Genomic DNA, 19,754 nt, shown 5'->3' on the forward strand with positions numbered 1-19,754 from the left:
CCACTCATGGCTGATGCTGGAGATCATGGTCTGAGCCTTGACTCTGGTTTCCTTCTGGTGGCCAGGTGAAGGTGCCGTGGGGGCCCTGGCCTGTCTGGGAGGACCCTCTGTGCTGAGCTCAAGTTCAGCTGAAAGTGCCCTCACCCTGCTATGACCCAGAGGGACCCTGGGAGAGTGACTGCAGGGCCGAGAACTCACCTGGGCACCTCCCAGTTCTGACTTGGGACTACAAGGCCACCCTGTGCACATGACACCACCTCTCTGTGCCTCTGTTTGGAGAAAGACAGGAAATACAGAAAACGCCATCACTGGTATCCTCTATTTCAAATGGAAGAAAAACCGACACAACTGGGATTCAAAACACCCAACACCAGGAACTCCAGTGATCAAGAAAAGCAGAGGCTGAGATTCAAGGTAAAGAATTAAGTCTAGGTTGTAAGAAAAAAAAAAAAGTAAAAAGGAAAGAAAGAAACAAAAAGAGTCAGGTGTGGGAGGGGGTGAGGTTCTGAGGGTGGGTAAGGAAAGGAAGATGAGTTGGGCCTCTATGCCAATGGCAGTGAGCTGGCAGAGGTCGACCTTCTAGATGCCTCTGTCTGACCTCATTCTGGCCGTCTGACTGAATCCTGGTAAAGACGTGACCTGAAGGAGCTCACCCTGCTCTGGAAATGGCTCCAACGAGCCACATGGAGGGGATGCAACTTGGTGGTGGAAAGTCTGCTCAGGGCACATCACTGGGCTCCTACAGCAGCTCCCCTGTTTATCAGCTTGGTGGCCCCGAACACCTGAGTCCCTTCTCTGTCTTCCGTTTGCTCTGCTGTACCACAAGCAGGGTGACGACAGCCTCACAGGTGGTAACAGGTCCCGGATTTAGAGTAATCGATGCAACAAGCTTAGCACCGCCTGGTCCCCAGGGAGCACCCCATCCATGTCCGTGGGTGACACTGGGGAAGAAGGAAAGCACCGAGCGTCCCATTAGCAGGCAGGCACATGCCACTCAGGGTGACCTGGAGCCATCCCAGACATGAGATACTGGGCTCTGCCCTCAGCGGGGAGATTCTTTTTGAAGGAGCCTCTGGGCAGAGTGAGTGAGTGTAGGGCGCCCGGCACTAGCAGGCCACCTGCTACGGTGCCTTCGCCACAGGGCAGGGTGGACTCAGTGCAGGCCCCTGAAAATGTTTTAGTTTATTTTAAGATCAAGAAAATAATAAACTTGTAAGGGGAAAAATATTTGCATAAATGATGTTAATACAAATTTTTAATTTTTTATAGAATAAGAGCACTCACGGGCTATAGGGCCCGGTGTTCACAAAGGTCCCTGCGCAGGCTGGTCGCCTGGCATCCTGGAAGGGCTCATGCATCTGTTAATGGATCGTGACAGCAGTGGTCAGTCTGTCCTGCAGTCTTGGCAGCGGCTCAGCAGCCTGGTGTAGACCGGTGGGAGCACCGCTCCCTCATCCAGAGGTGACGTTTTGCAGCAAGATAGATGTACCTAGAAGGAGTTCTCAAATGTGTCAGTCTGCAAGGGCCCCGGATGTATTATGGCCACCAAGAGATTTCCTCCTAGAGAACAGGAGCTGACTCGAGAGCAAAGAATAAATACGGAGACATGACTGAAGCATTTGGCACACCCGGGATGGGAGGGGTCTCATATGGGAAAGTGGCACTTTGAAATCAAACTTGGTTTCAAATCTGCCCATGTTGCCCAGCATCATTCCTGGGCTCAGGTCAAAGTCATCACGGGAAATTCGGGGCCACTGGGCAGAAAACCGTGCCCCGCATCTGCTCCAGGAGCCTAGCCCATCAGAAGGATGCCCAGGCACCCGGCAGGGGGTGGTTCTGCTGCCAGGTACTCAACACAGAGACACGGGCAGGCAGACAGACAGACAGACAGACAGACAGCGCCCACTGAGACACGCATGTGGAGACACAGCCTGCTATCCCCCCTGCTGACAGCTGAAGCATGTGGCGGGTCCTGGTGGGAGGTTTCCAGGAGTGCGCTGGGGACACCTGTGGAAGGACCTCCCCACCAGGCAGCCCCTTCCTCGGCCATCGTGAGCTCCTGGGCACTGGGCAGTGGCGGGGGAGGCTGGGCGTGGGAACCAGGCTGGAGTCACCTCACAGAAACACCAGGACCCCAGAGCACAGATGGGGACAGGAGAGATCCGAGGGAGGAAGAGAGGGGACCGCCATGTGAAAATGGGGCTCCCTCACCTCTTCATCACGGGGCTGCGGGGAGGATCAATCAGAAACGCTGCCAAGTCCTGAGGTCGCGGCTCCCACGTGCTGAGCACTAAGGAGCCTGCTCCTGTCTGTGGCTCGGGAGAAGGGTGACGTCTCTTTCATCTTCTTCTCTAGCAATCAGCCATGACTGCCTCTCACGCCAACGCCCTCAGCCTGTCTGAGCTACCCGAGCGGGGCCATCGGAGTGGCTCCCACGTCACCCTGGGGACGAGGACAAGGGCACCAGCACCCTCCCCCAGGACCTCTCCACTCAGCACAGACAAGGGACAAGGGCCAAATCCACAGCTGCTGAAGGAGGACCCGGCCCCACAGGAATGTCAGACACGGCTGCACCTGGGTGTGGGGACTAAGGACACCTTGCGCCCCAGGCCAGGTCGGCAGGCCACTTGCTCCATGGGCCCATTTTCCCTCATGAAACTCCTGATTTCGCCCATTCCAGGATGCCGTGGCTACACAGGCTGCCTCCAGCCCTCCTGGGCTCGGCCATGCACTTGAGACGCCAGGGGTACCGTCACTTGCGTCTTCTCCCGGAGGCGCCCAAAGTCATGGAAACCAAACACTGCTTCTGTTCCCCTGTTGGTTGTCTTCTTACTCCTTGTAATCCTTGTGGGTTTGAAGAATGCAATTTAATCAAAAAGTTAAGTAATTGCAAACCTGACGGCAGTGAGACCTCAGACCCAAGCTGGTTCTCATGGGTGACTCTGCTCCGCCTGGTGCTCGACTGCCCTGCAGGCACCAGGTGGTCAGCCTGAGAGAGGGACTGTCCAGAGGGGGGTGTCCTGGTGGCTCTGGTCGCTCTGTCTGGAGAGAGGAAGAAGAACAGGCCTGGCCAGGAGGCCTGCACTCCCTGCTACCTGCCTGGCTCAGCTTTAGCCTGTAATTTGGAACAACAAATGAGGAACACAGAGACCGAAAAAACCAAAAGCAGGTCATTATAGAGGACACAAAGGCTCTGGAAGTTTCACTCTCTCTGTTTGTAAATTCCCAGTGCTGAAATGCCATTTGCATGACAAGGGAGGCTGAAGGCCATGGCCACATGGACAGTCCTCCCAGAATGGGGACCTGATCCCTCATGTGGCTTTTCAGGTTTGGTCTTCTGTGCTGAGGGAGGCTGTGAGTGGCTCGAGGCCACCTCCTAGCTGGAGCAGGAAGGGACCTGGCTGACACCTGGGAGAGGTGCACCTTCCTCCTCCCTAGGAAACTCCTGCCCAGCAGAGCTGCCCTCTGCTGCCACCCAGGCCTAACCTCTCACACCTCCACACAGGCCTGGGCTCAGGCAGAAACCTGGAATTTGGACACAGTCCCTGCGGGCCCAGGACAACTAATTCCATTTCCTCAGGCCTCTCGGTTGGGAGACCGAGGACAGAGCAGAGCCTGGCACGGGAAGGGGACAAAGGAACCAGGATTTTTCGCAGAATGATGTGCCTGAGATCAAAGGCGGCTGGGCCACAAGCTGGCTGTGTGATCTTGGACCAGTTTCCTTAGCCTCTTTGTGCCTTTCTTCTCCTCTCAACATGCTGATGATAAGAGATCCCGCTCCACTGTCATGTGGGGGATTCTAGCGAATTCTATGTGCAGAAACCCAGGTCAGGCATCCAAGAGCTCAGTGAGGGCTGTGCCTCCTTACAATTTGCTGCCAGTAGCCCCTTTGAGCAGCACGACTTCTCAGAGCCTTGGCATCCTCGTCCCTCTCACGCCGCTGTCTTGAGGGTCACGTGCTTTCCTCAATAGCCACCAACTGGGCACATCTTAATTCTCTCCTGACTCCCCAAGTCACAGTCCATTGGATATGGCCAGTGGGTCCAATGCCTAAGGGAGAATCACTAGGTGAAGTTACTGCTGTGGGTTTTTTTTTTTTTTTTGAGACAGGGTCTCCCTTTGTTGCTCAGGCTATAGTGAGTGCCGTGGCGTCAGCCTAGCTCACAGCAACCTCAAACTCCTGGGCTCAAGCAATCCTCCTGCCTCAGCCTCCCGAGTAGCTGGGACTACAGGCATGTGCCACCATACCCGGCTAATTTTTTCTATATATATTAGTTGGCCAATTAATTTCTTTCTATTTATAGTAGAGATGGGGTCTTGCTCTTGCTCAGGCTGGTTTCGAACTCCTGACCTTGAGCAATCCGCCCGCCTCGGCCTCCCAGAGTGCTAGGATTACAGGCGTGAGCCACCGCGCCCGGCCTGCTGTGGGTTTTTGGTGGTGTTTTTTCATTACAGAAAACAACAGTCTTGAAACTATGACATTTACCCTAAAGGTGTAAGCAAGTTGTGGGCAAGTGGGAAACGAAACCCAGCTTCAAAACCCAAGTTCAATGCTAAGCCCATCTCACTGAAAGGGGAGAAAGTCCCTGCAGGTGTGAGCATGCCTGGGACAGGCTGGGGACTCTGCCAGTTGCAGTCGTGGCCCAAGCACGTGAATTTGGGTTTGAGGGCCTCTCTCTGGAAGGGTCTCATGCCCAGGTCATCTCTTAGCTGGAGATGGTGTCATAGGCTTTTGTTCTAGCACTGTTTCTTTTGCTGGCCCAGGAATCCTATTTCTTCTCTTTTCAATTCCCGTTGTTTTCTTGGGCTCCGTTGCTGGTTGCTCACAGGGTCTTACAGAGTAGCCGTCTCCTGCTGTCCCCGCCAGAGCGCCCGCTCTGCTTCCCCCGTGCCTTCCCGTCTGGACTCTGCTGCTGTGGGTGACCCAGTCTGCTGTTTTCCAAAGGCTCCTTCCTGGTTTTGTGCTTTTAGAAATAATCTGATGGTATCTTGACTCCTTCCTGAGTTTGGGGTTGATGTCCTAGAAGTTCTGCCACATTCATTTCTGAGTCCCTTTACATTGCCCATTTCTGGAGTGTGCCCCAAGGGAAAAATGGTGTCATAATAGACTCCCCGAGAACCTTAATCAAATCTATCCAGGTCTCAGACCCTCAGGTGGTGTAGCCTATACCAGTGAAATTTTGTCCAGTCTTTTGTCACTTTGGGGCAGAGGAGGTTTTCTCAGTTTGTGGTGAAGCTTTGGTTTTAGCTCCAAAGGGATCAACACGAGTACACCACGTTAGGTATTGGCTAAAAAGATACATATTTGTGTAGGGGCTTGTTTTCTAATTTTCTGATATTTTCCTTCGGGGTAGCAGACCTCATTCATTTCAATTACTGGTGTTTCAATTCCTGTCTTCTGAGTGTTTCACTGAAGCAAGGTCAAAGGAGTCGCCAGTGGACATTAAATGTCCCCTGAACAGGGCTTGTACCTGAGTGTTTGGAGGTTCCCCGAGGCACCGTCCTGCCACGCTCCTCTTCCCCAGGGCCCCTGGGCTCTTGACGCAGCCATGCCCACCCTGGAGCGCCAGGCCTCACAGCACCGGGTCGCCCAGGTGGGCGCAATAGTAGAGTCCCATCTGTAGAGTGTTGGCAAGAAACGTACCAGGAGCAGCACGAGGCCTGGAGAGCTGACCCTCTGTGCTCAGACCTCTCTACCCTGTCTCAGGGCAAGGCAGCCACGACTCTTATCCCCTCTTGCTGACTGCCTGGCGGACGGCAGCTGCTGCTCTCCCTGCTCCTCAGTGAGACCTCTGCACCCCTCCCTCCCGCTGCGACTCATCCTCGCATGCCTCCCTTGGTGGCCTTGAGAGCCATCGGGCCATATTCTTTGCCTTCTTCCAGCTGCAGGCTACCTCTCACTCCATCCCACCTGCATTCTGTTCCCTATGGAATAGAAAAATGTCCTATGCTTTAGAGATAAGACAAATTGGAGCTCCAAGAGGGCAGTCTTGTCAAGATCACGCACAGTTGGAAGTGTGGAAGCCCCTTGGAACTGGGCCTCAACACCACAGATGCCTCCAGGGGTTCCCGATGTCCAAGAGTTCCCCTGAGGTCGGGTGACCCTAGGGCCGAGGAGAGCTGTCTGATCCTGCCCCCCTCTACACCCCCACCCTGTGCACGTGGCCAGAGGCTTCCACGGTGATGGTAACCAAACCTCACGTGCTGCCTCTGCCATGACTTCCATGTCCCTGCTCCTCCCGTTTGTGCTAAATGTGCAGATGTGATAAATAGGGGCAAGGGGAGATGGAGCCAGACGTGGGGGCCGCACTCTGGGAGGAGAAGCTACTTGGAGTCAGACAGGCCTGTGGGCTCTGAAGCTCTGAGATCAGGGGCTTCCCACCTTGGGAGCTGGGCAGCAGTGCCCAGGGGAACGGGGTTGGGGTCCAGGCTTCTCTAGGGCAGAATCTAGGCATGGTTTGGAGCATCCTGGCATTTATGTGTTCCCAGCACGCAGAGCTAGGAGCTGTTGGAGAGGAGATTGGGTGCTAGAAGTTTGACTGAAGACAGGGGGGACAGCTGGGTAAATGTGGGTCTCCCAGGCACTGGAGGAGCAGAACAGACACCCGACACTGCTGCAGGGACAGCGCCAGCGGACAGCGTCACGGGACTCAAACATGAGGCAGGATTAGGGAAAGGTGCTTTTTACCATTTTAAAAAGTAAAATAAAATACTTGTACATTTACATGGTTTTGAGCATCATGTAGCTCTTCATGAAGAGCTCTCTTCTTTCCACTCTGCCTGCTCCCAGAGAAAACTATTTTCAACAATTTGACCTTTACCCCCACCTTTAGTGTCACCAGTTGTCTTTCTATGCTTTTGCTCTCATGTCTCTCCTCTGAGCTTTTGTGTCTCCACGTTGCCTCTTGTTTTTGTATCTCCACATTGCCTCTTGTTTAATGATCCATCCATTCATTAAGTTTTTTAATCCGAGTGAAATTTTTGTTCAATTTTTCAAACTTTCTTTGTGGACTCATTTTTCTAGTGACTTTTAATTCTCAACTATTTGATATTTTTTTCTTTTCCTTTCTTAGTAATTTTTTTTTTTTTTTTTTTTGAGACAGAGTCTCACTTTGTTGCCCAGGCTAGAATGAGTGCCGTGGCGTCAGCCTGGCTCACAGCAACCTCAAACTCCTGAGCTCAAGCAATCCTCCTGCCTCAGCCTCCCAAGTAGCTGGGACTACAGGCATGCACCACCATGCCCAACTAATTTTCTCTCTATATATTAGTTGGCCAATTAATTTCTTTCTATTTATAGTAGAGACGGGGTCTGGCTCTTGCTCAGGCTGGTTTCGAACTCCTGACCTTGAGCAATCCACCCGCCTCGGCCTCCCAGAGTGCTAGGATTACAGGCGTGAGCCACCGCGCCCAGCCATATCTCAGGCTTTTATATATCTTTTATCATTTAAGATTTTTGTGTGTAGTTATTATTCCCAATTTAAATGAAATATTTATTATAAAAGAATGTTATATAAAGTTTATATATTTTATCAAGCAAATTTTAAAAAATTAAAAATTGCTTCATCGAGCAAATAAAAAAGATTTATAGTTTATATATAATGTACAAAGAGTACTAATAAATACCCATGTATTGTTAAACAACTCACTACTTGGTGAACTTGGATAAGTTTTTTTCCCACAGTTTCTTTTTTTTTTTTTTTGAGACAGAGTCTCGCTTTGTTGCCCAGGCTACAGTGAGTGCCATGGCGTCAGCCTAGCTCACAGCAACCTCAAACTCCTGGACTCAAGCGATCCTGCTGCCTCAGCCTCCCGAGTAGCTGGGACTACAGGAATGCACCACCATGCACGGCTAATTTTTTCTATATATATTAGTTGGCCAATTTCTTTCTATTTATAGTAGAGAAAGGGTCTCACTCTTGCTCAGGCTGGTTTCGAACTCCTGACCTTGAGCAATCCACCCGCCTCGGCCTACTAGAGTGCTAGGATTACAGGCGTGAGCCACTGCATCCCGACTTCCACAGTTTCTTAATTGATGCATGTGATATTTGTTTTTAAAGCTATGTAAGACCCATCCATACTCTCATGCTCCATGGGACTGCCAATTCTGTGGATTTGTGACCCCCTGGGGGTAATCAATCTGTTGGGGTCCTATAAGGAAAAATTGGCGAAAAAATTACATAAAGACTTGAATGGGGGGAGGGAGGGCATGGGCAATATACATAACCTTAACATTTGTACCCCCATAATATGCTGAAAGAATAAAAAAAAAAAGAAAATGTGGTATACACACACACACACACATATATATACCATGAAGTACCACTCAGGCATGAAAAGGAATGAAATAATGTCTTTTGCAGCAACTTGGATGGAACTGGAGACCCTTATCCTAAGTAAAGTATCTCAGGAATGGAAAAACAGATACCACATGTTCTCGTTTATAAGTGGGAGCTAAACAAGGGGTACACATGGGCACAAAAGGATGTAGAGGACATTGGAAACTAAGAAAGGGGGAGGGGAAGGAGGGGTGGGGTCAGTAATTACCTATTGGGTACAATGTACACTATTTCTGTGACAGCTACACTGAAAGCCCTGACTTCACCACTATGCAATTCATCCACATATCAAATAACCACTTGTACCTCCTAAATCTATTGAAATTAAAAAAAAAAAAGAAAAGAAACCAAATAGCAAGGTGATAACAAACCTAACCATATTTTTAACAACATATTAAATGTAATTTAATTAATTAAATGGCCAAAAAGCATCAGTTAGAATGAACTCAACAGATACAGTTGAGGAAACTGAGGCATGAGAGGGAAAGCGGCTTCCTCTAGGAAGGGAGAGGTCACGGTGAGAGGTGGGTGGTGCTGAGAGGGCACATGGGGAGGGCTCAGCAGGGTGGCCAGAGCCCTCTAGGGGTATCCGGCATGACAAAGAGACACAGACAGCCACACCTATGGGCTGGCGCAGGGCACAGAAAGGGCAACTGGTTCACTTCCTGTCCTCTCTGCTCTGAAATCCCCCAAATAAGCCAGCCCAAACTATGCGCTCCTCAACCCCTTGCCCATCACCTTCCCCAAGCCCTTTGCAGTGGACCTTCTTGAACATTTAGTTCAGTTCTATGCCATCCTTTCTCATCCTATTCTTTTCCATTCTGTTCTATCCAAGTCAACATGTATTTGTGAGACACTTCCCAGCCTCCCAGGGGAGTGAGCCTCGGACCCTGCCCTCAGTGGCGCCCCCTTGCAAAGGTGGTGCAGCTCCACCCTCCTCCAAACCACCTGGAAGGCAAAACTGCTTCCCCTGGCCGGTGGCCATCGCCACAAACTACTTTCAGGCGAGCAAGGTTATTTACTCAGAGATGTACTGAGACGTACTGCTCTTACAATGAGCAGGAAAGGAGGAAAATTAGAGATAGATTTGGGCAAAGCCCAGTGAGACTATAGATCCTTGGCTCCTCCAGCTGCAGATGAGGGCTTTGCTGATGAGAAGGAATGGAAATCATTCAGTCGTCTACTAACGGATCCCAGGCTCCAAGCCACCTGGCCATGACCACCTTGGCTGATGACATGAGCATAGAGAAATAACATATAAGCAGCAATCAGCATTTTTTGCTCTTTATACCAGAGATGAGTCTGTATTGTATCACAAGCACCCATTGACAACAATGAGGGGAGCTTAGGGCCACTGTAACCCTGGCCTGAATTTATAATGGAAAACCAGATGCTCAGACGAGTGCCCAGATGAAGAGCCTGTCACCTAGGGTCAGAATGACCAATTTGTTCCATCAGCACCAGTGTCTGTGGAGGACTATTAAATCTCTTGCATCCCAAAGATAGCCTCTGAAAAACTACTCAGCTACTGGGCAACAAACTCCCCAGCCTGGACACGGGCCAACTGTGTCAGGGTCCCCAAGGCCACCCTCAGGCTTGATTGACTAGAAAGACTCAAAGAACTCATAAATGCTGTATGTATACTCATGGTTATGGTGTACTACAGTGAAAGGGTACAGATGAAAAGGGAAAAGACACATGGGGCAAATTTCAGGAGAAACCAGGTGCAAGATGCCAGCTGTCCCCTCCCAGTGGTGTCACACGAAGATGTGCTTAATTCTCCCAGCCACGATGTAATTAATACGTGCAAAGTGCTGCCAACCAGGGAAGCTCACCAGAAACTTGGTGTCCAGGGTTCTTATTTCAGGGTCAATCACATAGGCACGCAGCACCTCACCTATGTGGCTGACGTGTGCTACTCCAACGCCAGCTCCCCCGAGTCCAGCAAGAGCAGGCATTCACCATGAATCACAGGGTTAGGGTAAACCTGTCTGGTCAGACTGGAACAGCATGGTCCAAGGCCTCACACACACAGAAACACATATCAAGCAGAGTATTCCAAGGGTTTAGACGTTATCTCCCAGGAGCCACCAAAGTCCAGTCCTGAAGACAGACCTTTCTGGAGAATGTGCAGAGTTTGAGCAACGCAGGCCTGATGAGTTAACCCTTTCCTGACACCAAGGGAAATGCCTTTAAGCTAAGAAGTAGAAGGAAAACAAAAACTAATTGAAGGTCCAAACCATAAGACCTTGTGGACCTGGCTATAATGCCAGGGGGTTCCCGAAGAGGAGATGTTGATGATTTGCCCACAAGGGAAATTCTCTCTTGCTATCAGGCTATGAGAGGGCCAAAAAAGTTAAAAGATCTGGGATGCAGCAGGGAAAGATGCCTGAGTAGCTTTGGCGCTACCTGTGATCAAACAGGAGGATGAGCATGCAGACACAGAGCCCATGCTGTCCGCACTGGTGTGTACTCAGTGCCTTCAACACCGCCCTCTACCCAGACCTCAGGCCCTGCAAGAATAAACTGCACTAGGGCAGGGGCTCAGGGACCTCTGTCCACAATAAAAACCAGAGGCTTTGCGCACTGGCCAAGGTGTTTGGAGGACTCGATGGCAACCAAGGTTGCCGCACATTTTGGTTCTTCTGGACACATCAGCACAAGTCACTGAGGTGCCAAGAAATGCCCATGCCCGTGTTGAAAAATACTTTATCTGGGTTTGGAAATAACTCTGGCTGGACAGTGGACTGATACAACTTTGTGGTGGGCCCTTCTGGGCCAATGCACACTTGAGTGGCTGTAACTGATACTGCTGAGTGTGTTGTGGGAAGAGATGTATGGAGTATGTGTCATACTTCCTTGAACTGTAAGGGACATTTGGTATAAGGGAACACCCAGATTAGAGCAGTGGAGACAGACGTACCCACCTGGGAGCAGCAGCAGGTGTTACACGCTGACATTCCTATCTTGAGGAGGGTCAGAAATGAGAGCAACAAACAAAGTGAGTATTGCCCAGCAAGGATCTGTGATTAACGGAAGTAGTATATCCAGGAGAGAGGCAAACCAAACATTAATGCCATCTTGCAGCCACATGAAAGGTGCCTAGTCACCCTCTAGCCAGATGTCGCTGTCTCAGATGCAGGCTCTGTGCCAGCACCTTAGGTTTCTTGGGGACTTTGCTACACCAAAGTTCCTGCAGACACCTGGGCCAGGTTCACAGGTGGGTCAGCTAAGTTAAAGGCCGGGTGGGATAGACCAGGCCACTGCTGCTGTACAGCCAGTGAAAACTGCTTAAAATCGTTCACAGAAAAGGGGACTGTGCTCGAAGGGTGGAGTTGCAGGCTGTGGCACTTGCCCCAGGAACACCCCTCAAACTGCGGCTTGTTGCATTTTCGCTGATTCATGGGTAATCGCCAATGGAATCGGCGGTGTGGTCTGGGGCTGGCCATGAGACTACTGGGTGATCAAGTTTTAGCTTCTGTGGGGACAAACATTATGGCAGCATATTGCATAAGACCCAAACCCCCTGTAGCCCATGTGGGCGTCGAGAGAAAGGACCCTTCAAGGATGGGCCATCCCTAGAATCCACAGCTGATCAGACCTGTGCTGCCCAGGTGGCAGTTCCAGGAAAGGATGGAATGAGCTGACCTTAAGGGAAAAACTAATGAAGATAACAACAAAGGCTCTGCTCCAGCGGAACAAACTCTTCATAAAGGCACCTTGGGCTCTAAGTGTGGCAATTATTCAAAATGGCACCTTCTATTTAAATAAGAAGGTTGGTGGGCAGAGGAGGCCCAGACTAGCCCTTCTTGTGCTTCCTCCCATGCCTACCTCTGGGAAACCCGGCAACTGGAACTTCAGAGTAGCAAACAAGAACCAAGGAGAGGGTGACTCTAAAATGGCACTTCTTCAGTTGTCTGGCTGTGCTTACCAAATTTAGGCAACTATGGGCATTGATGATAATGACAGTTAGTGAATGATTTCAGACATACAATAAGGGGGCCGGGCGAGGTGGCTCATGCCTGTAATCCTAGCACTCTGGAAGGTGGAGGCAGGAGGATCACTTGAGGTCAGGAGTTGGAGGCCAGCCTCAGCAAGAGCGAGACCCCATCTCTACTAAAGATAGAAAAATTAGCCGGGCATGGTGGCACGTGCCTGTAGTCCCAGCTACTCGGGAGGCTGAGGCAGGAGGATTGCTTGAGCCCAGGAGTTTGAGGTTGCTGTGAGCTAGACTGACGCCATGGCACTTTAGCCCAGGTGACAGAGTGAGATTCTGTCTCAAAATAAATAAATAGATAAAAAGTACAAATTATAAGAAAAAAAGAAGTACAATAAGGAGAAGCAATGGCCTGCGGAGTTGGCATCCAAGTGGACCTTCGCAGAGCAGTGCTTGGGTGTGCCTCAGGGAGCACCAGTGACGGAGGGAAAGCTCTCCAGGCCACAGAAGGCCACAAACCAGCCACACCTTAAGGTGTTAGTGCCATCTCCTCTCTGATGGAACAATTCTCCAAGGCTGCTTGTACTCGACCTGGGGGCCAGGGAGCAGCACCAAGGTAAACTGTGTCAGGAGATAGGGTCATGCTTTTGAGGCCTCTCTCCCAACCCAGTACAACCTCTGCTAGAAATCACAAAGAATGCGATGTTTGTGTTGTCCCCATGGACTGGATCTAAGGGACATATGTCACCTAAGCCCCATCTGCAAAATGACCCTCCCATGACACTATCCCTTTTCACTCTGGTAGGGCACATTCCTGGCCTGCACCGTGGTCCAGGAAACTCAAGCTGCCACCACACCACATGGTCATCTGGACCTGGAAGCAGCCTGGTGGCCCCAGGCAGATGCAGGAACTGATCTGTAAGGGAGCCTGGAGGCAGAAGAATTTTTAAAGAAATCCAAGAAGGTGGAGGTGGGAGGGCAGACTGCTGAGACCTGAGAGGGGATTCCGGGCTGGCTGGTGAGCCCCAGGCACAGCCTGATTGGCGAAGGGCCCTCCAGCGCTCTGCCCTGCATCCGGTCCCCCTCTCAGCAGGTCTCATCTGCAGGGCCAGCCCTGCCCACCCAGCACACCTACCCGGGGCGAGAGCAGCAGATGCGACTGCAGGGCTCAGAGGCCGGTGAGGACCCGGGACCTGCGACAGCAGGCGCCACGCTGAGCCGGACCGAGGAGAGCAGGAAAGGGAGGTCAGAGTCCTTGGAGGAGGGTGTGAGGGTCGGGATGGAGGGCCCGGGAGGAGGAGCAGGAGCCTGAGCGCCAGCTTCCCTCGCCGGCCTGTCTCTGCCAGGCTCCCGCCTGGCAACCAGCCTCTCCCTCACCTCTCCCCCTCTGCGCTTGTCCCCCTTAGCCAATCCCCGGTCGCTGATGGGGGCAGAGTCACAATGGGACCTCTGTGGTGTCACTGCATCCCAGTCCATCATTCTTCTGTGAAATTTCCCTAGATCTGTCCCTCCTGCCCTGGTCCCTGTCCCAGAGGGCCCTGCCGGTGACGGTCCGTCCTGACTTCTAGCCCCTGCCTCCGTCCCACCCCATCCCACCCCATCTCTCCAGATGTCCCTCAGGACATGGCCCAGTTTGCAGGAGAAAAACATTAAAACTCAAGGAAAAGTGACATCTCCCTTCACACCTCCAGGTCGAGGGCCGCCAAGCTCTTGAACTCAGAGCTCTGAGTCACCACACCTGTCTGGCCTGCTGCTTCCAAGACACCCTCCGGGGACCCCACCCCGAGAGCCGTCAAGAGCCAGACCGAGGCCCGCCTGGAAGGATGGCCCCCACTTGGGCCTCCGACCCCACCATTTCAAAACGCCTTCTAGTGCTGGAGGCCCGAGGTTCCCACCGTGACGGAAAACGGGCCTCTGCTGCCCGGCCCGCCCCGCCGTGACCCCACTCGCCCCGATCTAATCCTGTCATCGGGAAGGATGGTCCAGATGGCCGGATGTCAAGAGCGGAGAACCGCAGGCCCAAGGTGGGCCCGGCCTTGGGAAGGGGCAGCCTGAGGTTTGGACAGGGTTGAGCCGTGGCCGTAGTCCGCGGCCGTCCGTCAACCTGCCCCCAGGGGCAGCAGCGGGAAGCCGGCGCCAAGACCAGACTAAATTTGCAAGGGGTTTGTTAGGGGACATGTCTATGTGAAAAGAAAACGGAGCCGCGAAAGACTCGGAAGGCCGCAGACCTGGGTGCGAGGAGCGGGAGAAGCGGCTGGGCGCGCTCGGGACCGCACGGTCTGTCTAGGGAGGCTCCTCAGGGCCCGGGCGAGCCTTTCAAACAGCCAGCTAGCAAGACCTTGCGGGCCTCCGGGCCTCCGGCCACAGATCCACCAGTGTCCTCGCCATGCCCCAGCGGTGCAGGTGTTGCTGGAAGAAAAAACCCAGGGACTTGGCCTGATGCGGTATGTGGCCCCGCCTGTGTCAATTGCCCTGAGACTGGGGACCGTGGGTGCAAGCGAGGCTGAGAGGAGCCCGAGGTTCTAAAGGCCCCAGGGGCCAAAGCCAGGACCAGCAGGGGGAACATGCTCAGAAAGAACTAGAAGACCTTCTTGCTGGTGGGACTGTTGTAAAATTAGAGCAGGCAAGTGGGGCTCGAAACCCCTGCAAGGAACGGAACCCCTCAGTAGGGCCCAGGCATTGGGTGAGGTCAGCAAAGAGGCTCTCTTCTCTATCTCTCTTTTTTGAGACAAGGTCTCACTCTGTTGCCTGGGCTAGAGTGCCGGCTTCAGCCTGGCTCACAGCAACCTCAAACTCCTGGGCTCAAGCAATCTTCCTGCCTCAGCCTCCCGAGTAGCTGGGACTACAGGCATGTGCCACCATGCCTGGCTAATTTTATATATATATATATATATATATATATATATATATATATATATATATATTTTTTTTTAGTTGTCCAGCTAATTTCTTTCTATTTTATTTATTTATTTTTTGTAGAGACAGTGTCTTGCTCTTGCTCAGGCTGGTCTCAAACTCCTGAGCTCCAATGATCCTCTGGCCTTGGCTTCCCAGAGTGCTAGGATTATAGGCGTGAGCCACCACATCCGGCCTCTTCTCTTTATTAATGTATTTTTAAATCAAAGTTATACATTCACATGGAATAAATGAACTGTCAAATGACACCTAAGAATGTCATTTAGAAATGCTTTCTGAAGTATTTCAGAAAAGAGCAACTCTATGTTCCCCATTTCCTAATTGCCTGCCCCTCAAAACCATTTTCTCCTCTTTGAGCTGAGTCATGAAGATCTCCTAGGCTGTCTCTCTTTCCCGGCACGCTGGAGACCCCTTCTGTTCCCCGAGCCCTCGCAGCAGTGGTGATCGCTGCATTGGTCATTTGTTGCAACAATTCAGTGATCATAATCTGACACTTAACCCAGTTTTCTGTATGTACATCATCTCGTAGCAGATTAAATACGATTACTCTTATATGTTGCCGATTTTTCTGAAGAATTGATATTTCTTGCATTAAAACCCTGATAAAATACATCTCAACCCTTTTGGAGAGTCAGAGTGGTTGACTGGCTTAACTACTTTATTGAAAAGTATGAAACTCTCCTTCCTTTAGAATAAAAAAGAAAAGGAAAGAGGATTTCAGACTGTGATTCTTATTTTTCCACTCTCTGCAAGATCTGACTACAATTTGCACTTTACCACTCTCTGTGAGGTCTGCCTTGTAGCACTTCGCTGCCCTTAGCCACTGCATTTCTAGGCTAATACTGAAAGATTTAGGACAGTTCTCACTCCTCAATATGAGAAAGACCCATATTATTTCTGAATAAGTTTTAATTCATTTCATGACACTTCATTTGTTTAAAATGATATTTTCAATGTCTTTCTTAGAATTATCTGTATCTTCTGAAAAAAAGATATTTGGGTAAGCTTACTACTAACTATTGCATTTGCAATACCAACTATATGGTACTTGGATATAAACTGGGTAATCAAAAACCAAACTGGGGCCAGGCATGGTGGCACACGCCTGTAATCCTAGCACTCTGGGAGGTCGAGGAGGGAGAATTGCTTGAGCTCAGTAGTTTGAGACCAGTCTGAACAAGAGCGAGACCCCGTCTCTATTAAAAACAGAAAAATTAGCTCGGCATGGTGGTGCACGCCTATAGTTCCAGCTACTTGGAAGACAGTGAGGGAGGAGGATCCTTTGAGCCTAAAAGTTTCAGGTTGCAGTGAGCTATGATGACCCTACTGTACTCTAGCCTGGGTGACCTAGCAAAACTCTGTCTCAAAAAAAAAAAAAAAAAAAAAAAAAACAAGCCGGAATTTCCTACATTTTCAACCAGAAAAGGAGTGAGAACTCGTCCCAAAGAATTCTCTTTACCTACTATCATAACACTGTCCCATTTTCAGTACAGGTCCCCAGATAAAAGATGGTATAATATTCGCTGCTCAGGGAACCAGTATGGCCATGTGAGCAGAGGGGCGTTAAGAGCAGAAGGGTTATTAGTGATAGCATGGAGATCAGGAATCATGGTCTTATTGCTGCAATTTCTGGCTTCAAGCCTTCTCTCTTTCTTTGCCAACAGCAAACATTTTAGAGTTGGTTCAACAGTCTAACTAAAGGCAGAGGGGCCCCAGACAGTGCTAGAGCTGGCAAGGGCACAGGGGAAGCCAAGCCTGCGAGGAGGCTGGGAACGGAGGGATTGGAAGCCTGGAGGAGAAGACGCTGCACCACCCCCAGGATGAACGTGGGGGATCACTGAGGGTAGGACCCAGGCTCACTGGCCTACAGAATTTGGATGGTGCCATGTAAATATTTGCTGACACGTCTTGGAAAGAACAGAATGGGAAAGAATAGAATTAAACATGACAAAATAGAAGTGCACTAAAAATTTGAAAGAAGCACTTTTCAAAGGACTTGGGGCAAGTGGGGTATAGAGATGGACAGGAGCACAGTGTGCAGATTCCCCCCAAATTCCATTTGGGGGATTCCAGAGGCAGAAAAGACACTAGTGAATTGAAAGCCTCTTCTATCACCTGGCCCCCAGGCCCCTCAATAGCAGCCAGCCAACAAGTATAACTGTCTGTGCCTTTGTCACTGAAGATACCAGCTGAGGGCTCTGACCCACCTACCCACCCATTTTCAAATAATCTAGAAATAAAACTGAAATGCTGAGCCACAGAGTAAGTAGAAGAGAGACCAATATGGTAGAGAGTGGGCACAGAAGATGCGGAAGGATGCAGATGACAGGAGTTTGTAACATGTACCCTCCAAGAAGAGGGGGGGCATCATGAGTTGCAAAACCAAATCCCTTTCGTGCAAGATGGGGCATGGGGTGCATAGACTGGTGGGAGCGTCCCTAGAACTGGTTTCATCCTAACAGGGACAGAAGCAAGTAGGGCCCAGTGAGACTCCAGAAGCCACATTTGCAAGGAAGCAGTTTGCCTGATAGACGAAAGGGGCAGCTTCTTCTTGTGAACAGGCCTTCAGCTGCCTCTTACTCTTGGCAAGGTCTGTTACTCTGGAATTCGGGGTGTAAATGGGTCCAGTCACGTTGGACTTTGATTTTGCTGAGTAAAGTTAAATGTGGATCTCTCCTGTGAACCAGCAATGCTACTTATACGAATATAAAAGTGGCAATTTCAAATTATCAAAACAATTCTCAAATAAATAAGTGGCAAGCATAAGTCAAGACTTTATTTAAATCATTAATGAAGTAGCATAATGTAAAATCAATTCCATGAGGACATGAGTATAGGTAGTTATAGGATCTGTGAAAAAAGAAATGCTGAAACAAAATTTCTAAATTTGGCCACGTGTAGTGGCTCACACCTGTAATCCCAGCACTTTGGGAGGCTGAGGCAGGATGATCATTTGAGGCCAGGAGTTTAAGATCAGCCTGGGAAACATAGCAACACTCCATGTCTCTCTCTCAAAAAATTATCTTGGCATGATAATGTGCACTTGTAGTCTCAACTACTCAAGAGGCTGAGGCAGGAGGCTCACTTGAGCCCAGGAGTTCGAGGCTGCAGTGAGCTAATGATCATGCCACTGCACTCCAGCCTGGGTAACAGATAGTGAGACCCTGTCTCAAAAAAACTAAACTAAACTAAACTAAATTTCTAAATTTGATTTGGAACTGGTTATTTCACTCATAGGGCAATAATACGGTAACCCTTGGTGTTAGCTCCTTTACTGAATATTTTTTATACCAAAAATCAACACACTCAACCAGTTTTCTACAAGTTGACTTCAACATTAGAGAATTATAAAACATTAGGGTCTTAATCAACTACACATGATAAGTCAACAGAGTTTCATAGTTATATAAAATATAACAATTTTTACACACCTGCTTCATGACACATTCGCAAGATTGTTCAAAACAGGATAATCTTCATTAGCAAAATCTAGAAACCACTCAAATGTTTATTAAAAGAATGATGAGATTGGGGAAAAAATGGCGGAGTAAAGGTAATCTTCCGGACTCCTGCTCCCAGAGAAGGAGACACAGATCTTGGTCTCCTACACGCGAGTGGATCTCCCCCCTACGAGGACAGAATCGAGAATCCACAGAGGTTCAGCGCGGGACTCTCAAAAAAGGAAAAAACAAGGTGATCAGGAGATAAGATCGAGTTCTCTGGAGAGTGCAAAACAAACGATAGGGCACGTGGGAAGGCGCCAGCCCGCTGGGCCAGGGGGTGAAGTGGGATCACCCACTTCAGGAGAACTCCTTGATTCCCCATCGACCTCCACACCCACCCAGCCAGGGACCTGTCTAAAACTGGTGCGAAATCGCAGCAGGAGAAGAGGGTGCTGGAGAGTGCCGTCATTAGTGGAAACTACCCAGAGCCCCATGCTAGGACGGCTCCAAGACGGGAGGAAACTGAACTGAGCTGATAGGGGAGGCAGTTAGATGTCTTGCCTCTCGTAACGAGTGGGGCCAGCCCTACAGAGCTGTTCACTAAGTCGGGGACTCTAAGCTGGAACTGCCTCGGGTGAATGAGACTGCACAGGGTGGGTGAGTAAGAATGAGGGCTATGGCAGAACAAATGGTCGGGCAGGTGGCAAAGAGGAGGCAACGGGGTGTCCCGATGACCCAGACCCCCAACCCGGCACCTGCCACCTCCTAAACAGTCGCCCCCAGTGCTGGTGCCCTGCGAGTGGACAAGCGGTCACCATTGAAGGGGTCCACAGCCCAGCCGCCGTAGTGCGATACTGGGCTGTGGACCCAGTATTGCACTACGGTGCAGCAGTGGGGCGGGCACGTCCCCTCTCCCAGCCTAGAGACTCTCCTGGCAAGTCTCGCCCCTACACAATCTGCAAGCAACTGGCCAGGCCTGGCTTGATCAACGAACTACTGGGAAGACTAACTGCCAAGGGGAGTTACAGCCACTGGGGTGCCAGGGTGCAGGGCAGATTGGGGAGCTACTTCCTCCCCCTAGCCCGCATCTCTCCTGCCGAAAGTGGTAGGCTCCACCCCTGG

The 19,754-nt window shown here is 50.6% G+C and overlaps 1 long non-coding RNA gene across 1 annotated transcript; it reads right to left on the bottom strand.

The window, feature by feature from the left end:
- Window positions 1–1,237: 1,237 nt before the first annotated feature.
- LOC142861150 (uncharacterized) lies at window positions 1,238–13,662 on the bottom strand. Its single transcript, XR_012912531.1, has 2 exons — window positions 13,409–13,662; window positions 1,238–1,489 (listed from the first exon to the last, which is right to left on the bottom strand). It is a non-coding gene; the product is annotated as an uncharacterized LOC142861150 (long non-coding RNA).
- Between the last annotated feature and the right edge of the window lie 6,092 nt (window positions 13,663–19,754).

The sequence above is a fragment of the Microcebus murinus genome, chromosome 16 (genome assembly GCF_040939455.1).
Source record: "Microcebus murinus isolate Inina chromosome 16, M.murinus_Inina_mat1.0, whole genome shotgun sequence".
Taxonomy (NCBI): domain Eukaryota; kingdom Metazoa; phylum Chordata; class Mammalia; order Primates; family Cheirogaleidae; genus Microcebus; species Microcebus murinus.